We start from the raw sequence: 15,951 nt of genomic DNA, 5'->3' as shown, positions 1-15,951 counted from the left end.
ATTTTCATAAATGCCCTGGTTTTTTTGAATAGTTGATCTATAAAGTCCTAGAAGCATATCTTGAGTCGGTACACAAATAGGGTCTCCTATAGTTGGAGAGATAAGATTGAGATGAGAAAACATAAGTAAACGAGCTTCTACTTGAGCTTCCATAGATAAAGGTACGTGAACAGCCATCTGATCTCCATCAAAGTCTGCATTAAACCCTGCGCAAACCAATGGGTGTAAACAAATGGCACGTTCTTTTATTAAAATGGGTAGAAATGCTTGTATTCCTAATCTGTGTAAGGTGGGTGCTCGATTTAACAATATGGGATGTCTTTGGATAGTCTGTTTAAGTACGTTCCATATAATAGGTTTCCTATCTCGAATTAAAAATTTAGCAGTTCTTAGATTGGGAGCAATCTGTAGTTCAACTAGATCACGAATTAAAAATGCTTGAAAAAGTTCTATTGCGATTTCTCGGGGTAATCCACATTGGTACAATGAGAGATGGGGACCTACCACAATAACAGAACGACCTGAATAATCGACCCGTTTTCCAAGTAAATTTTCACGAAATCTTCCTTCTTTCCCTTGGAGGAAATCTGAGAACGATTTATAAGGTCTATCCTTACTATCTTTCACCGGTTGCGCGCCTATACTGTTATCAAGAAGTGCATCTACAGCTTTTTGGACTAATTTCTTTTTATCAAACAATAAATTTGGTATTAGAAATGCACGAGTCCATTCTATGGATGCTAAAAGATTATTATTTCGACGGATAACTTTTAGATAAAGTTCATTGAGATCCGAAGTAATCACTCCACCTTCATTTAATTTATACATTGGCCTCAGGTCGGGAGGAAGAACTGGTAATAGGCATAAAACCATCCATTGTGGTTCTACATTTGTTTGAATAAAATATTGAGCAAATTTCATCCGTCGAACCAGGCGATCCTTTCTTCTTTGAAGTGAAATAAGTTTTTTCTTGATACTATAATATAGTTTTTTCAAAGGAGAGTCCAAAAATTGGGGTTGTATCCCCAACCCCAATAATATAGATATTTTCGTATCTATTTCCTTCCATTCTATATATGAATGATCTATAATCATTTGCAGATTTAGACCAGCTAATTGTTCTTTGATAGCTTTTCCTCCAGTGGCAATTTCTCGCTCTTGAAATAGCGCAAAATCCCAAGAGAGATAAGAAGCAATATCTTTTGCCCAAGATTTAGACTCATATTCACGAAGTTTTCCCTGAAATCGCAATAAAGTTGGCTTGTTAACTGTGGGCCTAGTAATAAAAACATTTGGATAGGTTTTACAATCTTTTTTCCCCCCCTCAGAATCGGACATGAAAGTTTCCTCTCATCCGGCTCAAGTAACTATACCCAAATGGAAAGTGATTATGTATCATTATGCAAAAAATGTTTTTTGCTCTCTGATACAGACAATGTTTCCCGACGGTTTTCGTCCCCAAGTCATAAAACTAAATAGTTACTCTTTGCTCAAGTGCCAAGTGAATTCGATTATTGGTTTACAATTCGTATTATGACATAAATACGTAATTAATGAGCAGTCTTCTCCCTTTTGAACGATACATTTCTTTGTGAAAGATCTTTAATTTATTGTGAAATTCATATGGGATTTACTTGTCTCTATCTCTTTATTAATTGATCCTGTAGGTTTCTGTTTTACTTCGATGGTTACAATACTATTTGAAGCATATGTGCGATGAATAGACTCCTATAACCATATTTTCTCTTTGGTCTAGAATAAAAAGAAAAATGAAACAGATTTTTGATTCCATTTTGTTTCTGTTTCTGATAAAAGAAGTATTTTTACGAAGTCCAATTAGTAATTTAAATTAATATATTACTCAAGATATTAACCCACCCTAGATTCATTCCTCTTTATCAACATGGTTCTAATTCTGAGCTTCATGTCCCTCTTGCCGAGGGACGTGTCAGAGCTAAGGGCATCCCAATTAGATTGAATAGGATGACAGTTCCTATGGATCTGTATAATCGGAGCTTGTGATCAAGTCACACATCGCAGTATACTAGGCCTTCTAATTCTTTACGAGTCTTATTTAATAGATTCGCGATATAACTGGGACGTCGTTTGAAATACCAAATATGAACAACTGGACATGCCAGTTTAATGTATCCCATTCGATATCTTCGAATTCGAGGATCAATAACAAGTTCAACTCCACATTGAGTACAAAAATTGGAGTCGTAGTTTTCCTTCTCATTTTCTATCATTGGAGGTTTTACACAAGCACAAACTCCCCTTTTCCTAGGTCCAAATATCCTTTCACAAAGTAATCCACCTCTTATTGGTTCATAAGTTCTATAATCTAAAATCTGTTCTGCAGTCACTTGTCCGACTCTTTCTCCATTAGGTAATATTCTTTCAGACCAAGCGAGAATCTGCTCGGGAGAAACTAATCCAATTTGGAGTTGTTCGTGTTTATTCTGGTCATTCATAATAAATAAATTTTGATTCATTTTGATCAAACTTCCTTCTTATCTATCTGAAAGTCTATCTCAGATAGAGTAGTATGATTCAATTCTAGAGCTAAAGATCGTAGTTCTCGACTGAGCAATCGGAAAGATTCTGTAAAAGTGGTAGGTTTAGGCATTGGTTCTCCGTTGAAAATGGCACCAAATATTTTTTCACGAGTGTCCATATGATCAGATTTTAAAGTAAGTATCTCGTGTAAAATATAAGCAACACCAAAACCTTCTAGAGCCCAAACTTCCATTTCTCCTACTCGTTGTCCTCCTCTGGAGGATTTTCCTTTTAGAGGTTGTTGTGTAACCAACGCATAAGGCCCACGGGAACGTGCATGAATTTTGTCGTCAACTTGATGGCACAATTTCGATATATAAGCTATTCCTATTGTAACAGGTTGTTCAAAAACCTTTCCTGTTCTTCCATCAATTAATCTATGTTTTCCAGGATTATCAGTTTCAAATACCCATGGATTAGCTGTTTGCTCGCTAGCTTTATAAAGCTCAGAAAACACTAGTTTTCTAGAAGCTTCTCGCTCGTACCTTTCGTCAAAAGGTGGAAGTCTATAATGTTTGTTCATTAGTTTTCCTGCTAAACCAAGTAAACATTCAAAGATCTGTCCTACATTCATTCGTGAAGGTACCCCTAATGGATTTAATACCATGTCCACTGGTGTTCCATTTTGTAAATAAGGCATATCTTGCCTGGGCAAAATTTTTGAAATAATACCTTTATTACCATGCCTTCCCGCTACTTTATCACCCACTTGTATTTTACGTTTTTGTAAAATATATACATGAACTTTTTCTATAATATCGCCGAGATAATCGTCTTCCTCCTCCTCGAACTCCTGAAAGCATCTCACATCGATAACTCGACCTTTTACACCTTTAGGGACTCTGAAACAATTTTCTTTTCCAGTAGGTGCCTTAATATCAAATAAAGCTTGTAATAATTTTCCTTCTGGAGTATTTATTAGTGAGTCTTCTTCTGCTTCCAGTATTAATTTACCTACTAATATATCACCTGTTTCTATCCAAGATCCTATCATTACAATGCCGTTTTCGTCCAGATGACGGAGTAAGTAAGCATTTAAATGAGGTATTTCTCTAGTTATTACTTCAGGGCCCTGGTCCGTAAAATAAACTCCAATTTTGTATCTTACGATCTGAAAAGAAGTAAAAATGTCTTCATATACCAGACGTTCACTAATAAGTATTGCATCTTCAAAATTGTATCCTTCCCATGGCATATAGGCCACTAAAATGTTTTTTCCCAAAGAAAGTTCTCCCCCTGCTGTAGCTGCACTGTCTGCTATAATTTGTCCCCTCTTTACATATTCCCCTTGGCGAACTCGGGGTTTTTGATGCATACAAGTATCACTATTAGAACGTTGATATAGAATCAATTCTGTTTCTATATTGTCTCGAGCAACAGATGAAGTTATGATTATATTTTCACCATCAATATACTTTATTTTTCCCCCTTGCTTGGCTATAGCTACACTTCCTGAATCTAGAGCTACTTGACCCTCCAATCCAGTTCCAACAATACACTTCTCAGGTTGAACAAGTGGAAGTGCTTGACGCTACATATTAGAACCCATTAAAGCACGATTCGCATCATTATGTTCGATAAAAGGAATAAGACAAACTCCAACGGAAAAATATTGGGAAGGGAAAATACTTCTCTGCGACTTCATGCCTATCCCTAGATATAAATGGTCTAATACAAAGTTGCTCCTGAGCTTTGTATTTTATGAATTTCCATTTATATCTAGTTTCCCTAGAATTTAAGAAATGAATCGTTAAGGTTGTATTAGAAAAGAAATTCGTACAAAATTGTACGAATTTGAAGTGGATGACTTTCTTTTGAGAGAAAATCGATTGTTTTTACTACAAGAAAGAATCTCTCAATTTGAATCGAAATTAACCCCCCCTATTGGTTTATTTCATGAATTTGAAAAAAAAGAACAGCCAGGACTTCTTTACTTTCGATATTTAGCTGAATTTATTCAGAGAGGCCTAACTCATAGAATAGGCTTAATGAATTCCGAATTAAATTCATTGTTTTTAGCAGAAATACCGATCTTCGCTGCTTTTTATCAGAAGATGACTTCCATCCCAATTCGCTCATTCTTATATGACCACGTTAGATTTTACCCACTCTACCCAGTACCGTCCTTTTCGAATCGAATTTTATTGATAGGGCCTAAGGAAACTGGACGATCCTACTTGGCTAAAAATTTGGCAGCAGATTCTTATTTACCTTTAATAAGAATATCTCCTAAAAGTTTTTTGAGGCAGCAAAAACTTCTGTCTCGCTATGAACCCGAGTATACATCTTCAGCTAAACAATCATACCTTGAGCATGAAAATATCCTCAGGTCTCTCGGCTGGTCAGGCAGGCCAAAAGACGTAGCTGAGAAGGAGTACTATGATAAAAAACCTCATAAGTTTTTGTATGATCGATTTTTGAATCCTAACCCTCCAGAGTATTTTGCGAGAAGAGTAATCCAATTCGTATTTGCACTCAAATTGGCAAAATTGATGTCTCCTTGCGTCATATGGATTCCAAGCATTCATGAACTGAATGATTACTTTTATCTTATTGCATTATTGGTAGAACTCCTTGGGGATCCATATAATCCGATTGATGGTGAAAAAGAAACCACCATCAAACAAAATATTGTTGTTATTGCCTCAACTGATATTCCAAAAAAAATTGATCCAGTTCTAATAAGTCCTCCTCGTAGTAAACGAAGATTCGATACATTTATCAATACTAAAAAGTTGCCTGCCCCATATCGAGAAAAAGAATTTCCTTTGCTTTTACGTAACAAAGGGCTCTACTTGAAAAAAGAATGGAACTGCTATGATGAATTTGGGTTAACTACCAAAGGCTTTACTACGCAAGATCTAGCAAAACTTGCTGATGAAATATTTCTAATTAGCATGAGCCAAAATACTTCAGCTATAGACAATGATATAATTGGAATGAGGAATTATTATGCTCGAACATGCGCTTCTTTTAGGTGCTTATTTATTCTCTATCGGTATTTATGGGCTAGTAACAAGTCGAAACATGGTTAAAGCACTTATGTGCCTTGAGCTAATACTCAATGCAGTTAATTTAAACCTAGTAACATTCTCATATTTTTTTGATAGTAGACAAGTAAAGGGGGATATCTTTTCAATCTTTGTTATAGCTATTGCTGCTGCTGAAGCAGCTATTGGATTAGCTATTGATTTTCGACGGAATGAAAAAAACATACTGGGAAAAATTGTAACAATAGAGAGTGACCCTAATAGAAGTGCATATATCTGTCTTGTGCACTATAGAAATGGTAAAAAGACATATATTTTGCATCCGAGAGGGATTATGATTGGAGATACTATTATTTCCGGTGCAAGAGCCCCCATATCAATGGGAAATGCCCTACCTTTGAGTGCGGTTTGAATTATTAATTGTACGTAATCGGAAATAACCGATTGGGTTTACAGCAAAACCTTAAAATCTATCACTGATCCAACTAAAATACTTTGATGGGATCAATCCCAAAGGGAAACTGAGGATAAAGAACAGCGGGTGATTGAGTTCAATAGTTTCTGAATTAATTATTGACTCCAGAGATATGATAATATGGAGAAGACTTTATTGTCTGAAGAAGAAACAACTAAGGTAAAGGAACCCTTGTTCTGAAGAAAAAAAACAAGTAACTCACATTTGATTTGATGGTCAAAGGCAGATTCGAAGCTGAACAGTGACAAATAGTTTTTTTATCAAAAAAAATTGATATTGGATCCCATACGGTCTAAATTTAATGGATCCTCAAATATTCGATGAAATTATTATATGACGAAACAATGAAATTGTCAAGTATTTTATGAAATAAAATCAAATATTCGATGAAATATTATCAGCTTCTTGAATGCCTTGATGGTGGAATGGTAGACACGCGACACTCAAAATGTCGTGCTAAACAGCGTGGAGGTTCGAGTCCTCTTCAAGGCATACATATTCAATATTTCATTTAATAGTTATATTAGACATTATAATTAATGGCAATTGAATGAGTAATTCAATTGCCATTGTTCAAAAAATCAAGTCGAATTAATCGAGAGTACTACTATTAAACTATATCAATTCGATTTTATTTTTTGGAAAAGTTTTAAAGACAAAATTCGGACCGATCAAATTTGAACAAAATGAATGAAAGATCTAGGCTTTTTTTTTGTTATTTAATCCTTATGCCCTTAAGAATAATCATTTGTTCTTATATAAATGAAAGTATTATAGAAGAAATTTGATCTTCATGTAGTGATTTTAATCAAATACTTTGCGGGTTCGATTCCCGCTACCCGCTCATTCATGGGAACTAGATATAATCTAATACAAAGTTCACTATGTCAGAGCTGCTCTCTTGTTTACTCATACGTATTTAAACTAGATATAAATGGAAATTCATAAAATATTACTTTTGATCAAATACTTTGCGGGTTCGATTCCCGCTACCCGCTCATTCATATTTCTTATTCTTATTTCATTTTTCATGCCCATGTTACCTACCTATTCTTTCTCTTTCGTTCCCGAATCTCGTTGTGAATAGAGAAAAAATCATACTTTTTTATTCCCAATCGATAAAGTAAAGGAATAATGAAAATAAAGCGTCCATCGTCTAATGGATAGGACAGAGGTCTTCTAAACCTTAGGTATAGGTTCAAATCCTATTGGACGTAATAATTCGTCGTTATGCTTTGTTAAATGTTGCAAAATGATTATTTAGCTCTTTTATACTATTTCGAGCATAATAAAAAGTTGGAGATTTTCTTGAATAGCTTCTTTTAAGAGATCTTCTGCTTGTTGCGTGAATGTCCCAGTAGAACGTATAATTTCTCCAAATTGGGGTTTCTTTTTTACTAAATATATAAAACCCCCTTTTAAAGAGAAAGTAAAGAAATCTATATATTCTGGCCTGACAGGAGAAATGCACTGGAATATCCCTATGCTGTCTAATTTAATAGAAAAGACAACTCATTTATGGGTATTATCGGGAGGGATATATGAATCCGCTTTTCATAAAGATCAAGATCAAGTGGATATTACAGAGCTTCTCCTTTACAAACATAAATCACTTTCGAATTATTCAGTGGATCAGGTGAAACACGAATATAGATATTAATATTCATATATGGTATATATTGCTTAAATTGTGTTTTAATGAATTAAAATCTATGGGATATCACTAAACTCTAATAGCATTGATCATATTAATATTCATATATGGTATATATTGCTTAAATTGTAACAAATTTTCATATCGAGTTGTTTGGGATTCAGAAGTTCAAGAAATAATAATTACTACCAATAGTGGTCAAATGGGTGTATTACCCAATCATATTGCATTTGTAACAGCTTTGGATATAGGAGTCATGAAAATACGACTCAATGCCCAGTGGTCCACTATGGCTTTGATGGGTGGTTTTGCCAAAATAAACAATGATGAAATCACGTTATTGGTAAATAATGCAGAAAGAGGTATTGATATAGATCTTCAAGAAGCTCAGGAAAGTTTTAGACTGGCGAAAGCTGATCGTGCGCGAGCTGAAGGCAAGAGACAAGCAATCGAGGCTGATGTGGCTCTCAAAAGAGCTAGAACACGACTAGAGGCTGCTGATGCAATTTTATTAAGATAAAGAATTAATCTACGAAATTGTAAGTAAATAGATTCCAATCCTAAGGAAGTCTTTAACTGTCTTAGCCAATAACTAGGCACATTTCCACCTATGCCCATGCCGTCTGCTATTGCAATTTTTTTATTTTATTCTTCGCCTAAAGTGAAGAAATCTATCACATTTCACTATCACATTTCACTATTTAATAATAGAAATTAATAATAGAATAAATTGGAATTGCCGAAAGGTCCTCAGGTCAAACTAAGAAATTGGGTTGCATCATACATACAAAACATGATACAATATAACTTGAATGAAAGAAAAAAAAAAAACCTTTTTGACAATAGAGGCTACAAAATGAGTATTTTGCACAAAACTTTTTTGTAATACAATACAAAAGGGATTCTTTACGTTCGACACCCAGGTCGAGTAGACCTTGTTCTTGTAAGAGCTATTAACCAATAAATCATAGGGAGGGACTTATTTATGTCACCAAAAACAGAGACTAAAGCAAGTGTCGGATTCAAAGCGGGTGTTAAAGATTACAGATTAACTTATTATACTCCGGAATATCAGACCAAAGATACTGATATCTTGGCAATACTTTCTGTAATTCTAAATAGTCTCTTTGTAATTCCATATAGTATTTATGGAATTCCACATAGAAATATCCAAAATAATTATGTAATTCCAAATAGTATTCATCCAATACTTTTTGTGATTCCAATTTATTCTTATTCACTACTTTCTGTAACTCCAAAGAGTATTTATGGAATACCAAAGAGTATTCATCCAATACTTTTTGTGATTCCAATTTATTCTTATTCACTACTTTCTGTAACTCCAAAGAGTATTTATGGAATACCAAAGAGTATTTAGTCAATAATTCCAAATAGTATTCATGAAATACCAAAGAGTATTTATGGAATGCCTTATCTAATTCTAAATAGTATTTATTCAATACTTTCTGTAATTCCAAATAGTATTCATGAAATACCAAAGAGTATTTATGGAATGCCTTATCTAATTCTAAATAGTATTTATTCAATACTTTCTGTAATTCCAAATAGTATTCATGAAATACCAAAGAGTATTTATGGAATGCCTTATCTAATTCTAAATAGTATTTATTCAATACTTTCTGTAATTCCAAATAGTATTTATTCTTATTCAATACTTTCTGTAATTCCAAAGAGTATTTTTGTAATTCCAAATAGTATTTATTCTTATTCAATACTTTCTGTAATTCCAAAGAGTATTTTTGTAATTTAAGAAATGAATTAAAAGATCTGAAGAAATTTGATCTTCATGTAGTGATTTGATCCTATACTTGAAAGTATTATAGAAGAAAAGAAATTTTTTGATGGCCATCACTGAGACAAACATCAAAGAAATATTCAGCAACTTGGCTCCTCACAGGGCCACGCAGAATATAATCTCCTATACTCACGTATCGAAGGGGGTCGTTAAACCGATTAGAATCCAACACTATTAATGGCCACCTTTTGATTATAAAAGGTAATATTTTTTTTTTGTCAGCATGCAATTTCAATTGATCAGATAAAAAATTCACTAGCGGTCTAAAAGAAGAAGGCAAAGGAATGGACGGCTTCTTAACATTCTCCTCATTTTTTTGAATATTAATAGGGGTCTTAGGCGGTGTCTTAGGCTTGTGTTTCTTATGTTTTTTTTTTTTGTTAGATTTACCGCTAAAAGAGCCTTTCTTACCAGATAAGTCTAATGATAGTTCTTCAAGTTCTTCTCGAGGACCGTGAATGAACGTCCTTGAATCGTTCCATTTTGTAGCAACGAGAAAAGGATTCCTCCCGCAGCATGCCACCATGGCATAGCCGAAGAAAATAATTTGAAAACTGAAGGCGAAAAATTCTCCCCTTCTATCCCTTTTTAAGGGAACATCATTTTCCACCCGTGAACAAAAAATTTTCGTCATTTTTACAAAAAGAATTTGTCCGCTCAACCATCCGGCTGCGGTACTCAGCAGAAATAAAAAGTTTCCGCTATATCTGAATAGCATCAGATTGATTAATCGGGTATAGATAGATTTACCGAAAAGGGCGGGGTTTAGCAGTTGTAAAGCGACTCCAATAAAGAATTCTACTGCCGGATTTTGAAGCCAAGGGTGTTTCCGAAAAAAAGCTCTTTGAAAAATAACAAAAAATAAAACGGGAAAAAGCATGGTTGTCATCAAATGGGGTTTCCAAATACTCGCATAAATAGGCGCTACGTATATGGATGAGAAGACCACCAGTTGTGCCACAAAAGAACCACTAAGAATCAAATTCCCTGCAGGAACAATTTTTCTGTTGTCGATGACTTTGTTTTGAATTAACAAAGATCGAATAAAATACATCTGGGCCGGGCCAATTGGCAATGTTGCTAAAAAACCATAATAAACTCCAAATAATAGAACCGGAGTGGATCTTTCAACCCACGGTATGATGTAATTAAGCATAGTCTCTTTTCCTCCTGCCGTTAGACTATATTAGTTATTTATAATAGAAATTTATAATAGAACTTTTTTTTTATTCATTCATGAGACTATGATTTTAACGTTATTAACATAACATTCGGATCATTTTTTTATTTAATATGACAATTTTTCTATAGAATTAGATTACTAACCTATTTCTATTTCATGGAATATTTAGAAACTGTCTTAGATAGATCATTAGATAACACTCCAAATCTATATACAGAGATTAACGACAACATCGAATCTACTCCGTAACTGTATTACATAGATCAATATATTACCATAGATCATTTTTTGTATATGATAGCACTATAAGTATATGGTTACTTATCTCATATATGTGTCCTACCTGCCGAATCTTCTTCTATAAGTATATCATTACTTTACTAAGTATTATAAGTATATCATTACTTTACTAAGTATTATAAGTATATCATTACTTTACTAAGTATTATAAGTTTACTAAGTATTATAAGTATATCATTACTTTACTAAGTATTATAAGTATATCATTACTTATCTTATATATCTGTCCTACCTGCCGAATCTCCTTAATTAAGGGCTATTAAAATATAATCACGGTGATTCTCAATCTTATGTTATGTTAATCAAGATATCCAAAATTGACTATTGACTTATTAATAGAAAATAAAACATATTTCTAAAGGTGCCGTTCAACCATTTCATTTAATAAGCTAAACATAATATTCTATCCGATCCACTTTCTCTTCCACTATTGAACTAAACTCACTTTATTATATCACAAAACAATGATATTTTGTTGTCAAACCGATCCACTTTCTCTTCCGCTATTGAACTCAACTCACTCTATTATATGACGAAACAATGAAATTGTCAAGTATTTTATGAAATAAAATCAAATATTCGATGAAATTATTATATGACCTTCACAAGATCTCGTAATAAACGTCTTAATTCCTTAATGTTTACGATAATTTAATGGATTACATTATGAAATTCCTTAATTTAATATTTTTGACATACCAAATTTTCAATAGTAGCGATAATCCTATATCATCAGGATCCGAGTCCAGCTCGATATAGTCCACAAATGTAAGCCAAGAACCATACCAATTTAAATTAGAAAAATTTCTAAGCCTTTTATAAGATCTAATCATTTCTCCTACTCTCTCAAAGCAGTAGGAATTATACTGCAAAACTCTGATGAGATAGAAGTTCCTATAGAACTTAATCAACAATAAAGGAATTCTGGAGGAAATATAAAAGAAAAACCCAATTAAGATATAAAGAAAAGTATTAGAAATTTTAATTCGAACAATTAGCATTAAACGATGATTTAATCTAAACTCCCTAGATATATGTTTTACTTTAATTAAGAATAATCCAAGTTCACCTTATTTGTTTGCTGTAATAGATTATAATCTTGGATTATAAACTAGAGAAACTATTATCTTATCAAACAAAAACCACAAATGTTTAAAACGTTCCGAATTCAATCTGTTTTCTACAGGTTTTGTTTCGCCGATATGTTCAGAATCTTTGTCTTCTTCACACATTTTTTCAGAATCTTTGTCTTCTTCACACGAGTAGTTGGGTCCTGGGCCAAGCCTTGGCTGAACTTTGGAAATCTTGATGCCATAATGCTTTATCCTCCTAGCCATTATCCTACTGCAATAATTCTTGCTAGGAAGAACGCCCATGTTGTGGCAATTCCACCCAGAAGGTAATGAGCTACTCCTACAGCGCGTCCTTGAACAATACTCAAGGCTCTTGGCTGGATAGCAGGAGCAACTTTTAATTTATTATGGGCCCAAACAATAGATTCAATAAGTTCTTGCCAATATCCACTTATGTCTAACACAGCAAACAAACTCCAAGAACGCTTTAGTTTAATGTTCCTATTTAGTGGCAATTAAGAACAAAATAAAGAACAATTAGCATTAAACGATGATTTCCAATTATCTAATATTGGCAACATATTACAGGACACATTTGTTTGCAACATATTTGTTTGGATTATTTGTTTGTTAGATTATAATCCAGAACAAACTCTCCTATTGTTCTGTGAACGAGTTTTTGAAAGGGACGAAGAAATGGATTCTCTTTCTTTTGAAAATGATTTTGTAAAGAGTTCCGAACCTAATTGTTCTCGAACTACACGTATAGTACTTTTATGTTTACAGGCCAAAGTTTTAGCACATGAAATTAAAAGTATATACTTTATATGATATAAACCATCTTGATTGATGGATCCACTGTAGTAATGAAAAAGATTTATCCAAATTTGATCGAATCGATCGAGAATATCATCATCTGATAGACTGGTCCAAGACAATTTACTAATTGGCCACCCTGAGATGTCACAAAACTTTTCTTTAGCTAAAGAAAAAAGAATTGATTTAATCGGAGCTGTTGAGTTTAATTCATTGGTAATAAGATCGGTAATGAATAAATCATCTAGCATTTTGGCTCTAACCACGAGAGGTCTCATTTTAACATGCATAAAAAACCCTAAAAAAAAAAAAGAAATCTTGGATAATTCAAGACTGCATATCCTATACAGTTGAAACCAAAGATGAAAATAATATTGCCAAAAATGAAACAGATGATATCTACATTTTTTCACTTGAAGATGCGTACCCTTTAGAGCTATAAGGGATCTTTCTCCATATCTCACATAATGGATGAAAGAATCCTTCAACAAACAGATCTTTTTTGTTGAAATTTTTTGAACATCTCCCATTATAGTTGGATCATTATTATTAAACATTCAAAATAAATAGCAATATTCTATAGAATTCTATTGAATATATATTTTAAAACAATCTATTTATATATAGATTATAGATTCTAAAACAATAAAATTTATCAATTTCAATTCCATTCTATTACATAATAGAAAAATAGAGTTTTGATATCAATTTTTCTAATCTCGTGCTTTATACGTACCTCTACACTACATTTGCCTAAGTTTATCTCAAAAAAGAAAATAAAGAATGTTATAGAAATGACTTTAATACAAAAGTCATATAATAACGGGAGATTTGAAATGATTTCTATAATCATTTCAAATCTCCCGTTATTATAATAATAAGAATTAAAATCAAATTAGATGGATTAAATTATCTTAAATTTCAACTTCTTCTTTTCTGACCAAAGTGGTTCGACCCAAGTCTTCTAAATTTTTCTGACGACGTAGAGGTCGGGTAACCAATTCAAGTACATCTCTTGCATTGGCAAACCCATGAATCTGGGCAAAAGTAAATTCCACTGACCATTTAGTACTAATTCCTCTTGCTTCTAGCGGGTTAGCATGAGCCATTCCCGTGATAGCTAAATCGGGTTGTAATTCGCGTATACGTCGTATTTGATTCGAATTATCCGGTTTCTCCACAATTCGTGGTATTGGTACACACATCTTTATACATGTATCTTGTAAAAGTGATAATTCAGCAGTTTGATATCGTTTATCCATATATGGAATGCCAATTTCATGAACAATCATTCCACATCTAATTAAGAATCTTGCTAGAGAAACTTCTAGCAGATTATCTCCCATGAAAAAGATAGATTTACCGTCTACCAAATCAAGATAATCTTTTAAACTTTCCCATATTCGTTCCTCCCTTTCCTCCAAACCTTGGGGTTCAACACCAAATACAGGACAAATCTTTTCAATCCAAGCACGCGTTCCGTCTGGACCAATAGGAAAAGGAGCTGCAATTAATTGACATTTTTCGCGTCTTATCAAAGTTGTTGCTGTCCGACTCAAAAATGGGTGAACACCACAAACATAAACTCCGTCACCCAATGATGGAAGATCGGTATATTTTTGAGCAGGTAACCAACCTGATACCTTGATGGATTGATGTTTTAATTCTAAATTGAGTTGAGAAGCGACGTTGGACGGCAAAGATCCAAAAAGAACTAAGGAAGGGTGATTTGCATATTCAACCAATTCTTCTTTTTTTCTAGAATGAAAAGTCAAAAAATGTTGTATAGTTTCTTTTCGTTCACGAACGGAGAATCCCGGTTCTGGACAACGATGTGCCATGGCAGCTAACACAGTATCTTCTCCTTGAGTAAAGGCATAATCGAGTCCATTCGCTCTTGCCACTAGAATTGGGATTCCAATTTCCCATTCTAGTTTGGGTGCCATACCTTCCAAATCCATTTTTATTATCTCTGTAGTACAAGTACCTATCCATATAATCACGCTAGGATCTCTATCTTTTCTTATTCGAATACAGAGTTTTTTTAATCCTTCATAATCATTCAATTGAGCCGAGATATCTCCTTCTTCCAATTCTGCCATTGCATAGCGAGGTTCTGCAAAAATCATTACTCCAAGTGCATTCTGCAGAAAATAACCGCATGTCTTTGTACCCACAACTAAAAAGAAACTATCTTCAATTTTTTGATATAACCAAGATACACAGCTAATTGGACAAAAAGTATGATAATTACCTGTCTCACATTCGACAATGAGAGTTTCATCAATTTTCACTGACATAAATTATTATAACTATGTGGATTAAATCGTCGTAAACCCAAGTAAATTTTCCTTATTATTTTGATGTTTCCCCTCATCAATAGGATTGAGATAAAGGTCAGAGAGTAGATTGAATAATTCCCGATCTGGAATCTCCTTTGGCACAATACCTTCTGGTTGGGACAATATTTGATCCGCTATGTTTAAATAATATTCACATACATAGTTAAGAGATGGTTCGGATCCAACCATTTCAAATAAAGTTTTCCCCTTGACCCTCGAAATTCGAATATCTTCAATAAGAGGTAACACTTCTATTACGGGCATTGGACAGGCCTCTACATATTTATTGATAAGATCTCTTTTAGATGTGCGATTTCCAACCAAACCTGCTAATCGGAGTGGATGTGTACGAGCTTTTTCCCTTATAGAAGCAGTAATACGATTAGCTGCAAATAATGCATCAAATCCATTATCTGTAATAATGAGACAGTAATCTGCATAGTTCAACGGAGCAGCAAAACCTCCGCAAACCACGTCACCCAATACATCAAATAATATTATATCATATTCGTAAAATGCATTTAATTCTTTTAACAATTTCACAGTCTCTCCTACCACATATCCCCCGCATCCAGCACCTGCGGGCGGCCCCCCAGCTTCCACACAATCTACCCCTCCATAACCTTTATGAATGACATCTTCGGACCAAATATCCTCATAATGATAATCTTTGGACTGCAAAGTATCTATAATTGTAGGTATCAAAAATCCTGTAAGAGTAAAAGTACTATCATGTTTGGGAT

The 15,951-nt window shown here is 33.7% G+C and overlaps 2 non-coding genes across 2 annotated transcripts; both read left to right on the top strand.

The window, feature by feature from the left end:
* Positions 1–6,435: 6,435 nt before the first annotated feature.
* TRNAL-CAA (transfer RNA leucine (anticodon CAA)) lies at positions 6,436–6,516 on the top strand. The gene has a single exon. It is a non-coding gene; the product is annotated as a tRNA-Leu (tRNA).
* A 653-nt stretch (positions 6,517–7,169) lies between these two features.
* On the top strand, positions 7,170–7,241 carry TRNAR-UCU (transfer RNA arginine (anticodon UCU)). Its single transcript has one exon. It is a non-coding gene; the product is annotated as a tRNA-Arg (tRNA).
* The last annotated feature ends 8,710 nt before the right edge of the window (positions 7,242–15,951 follow it).

The sequence above is a fragment of the Cupressus sempervirens genome, chromosome 4, assembly GCF_028749045.1.
Source record: "Cupressus sempervirens isolate cs-2001-9-10 chromosome 4, ASM2874904v1, whole genome shotgun sequence".
Classification (NCBI taxonomy): Eukaryota; Viridiplantae; Streptophyta; class Pinopsida; order Cupressales; family Cupressaceae; genus Cupressus; species Cupressus sempervirens.
Note: the sequence above shows the minus strand (reverse complement) of the source record. Positions and strands in the feature narration are given on the sequence as shown.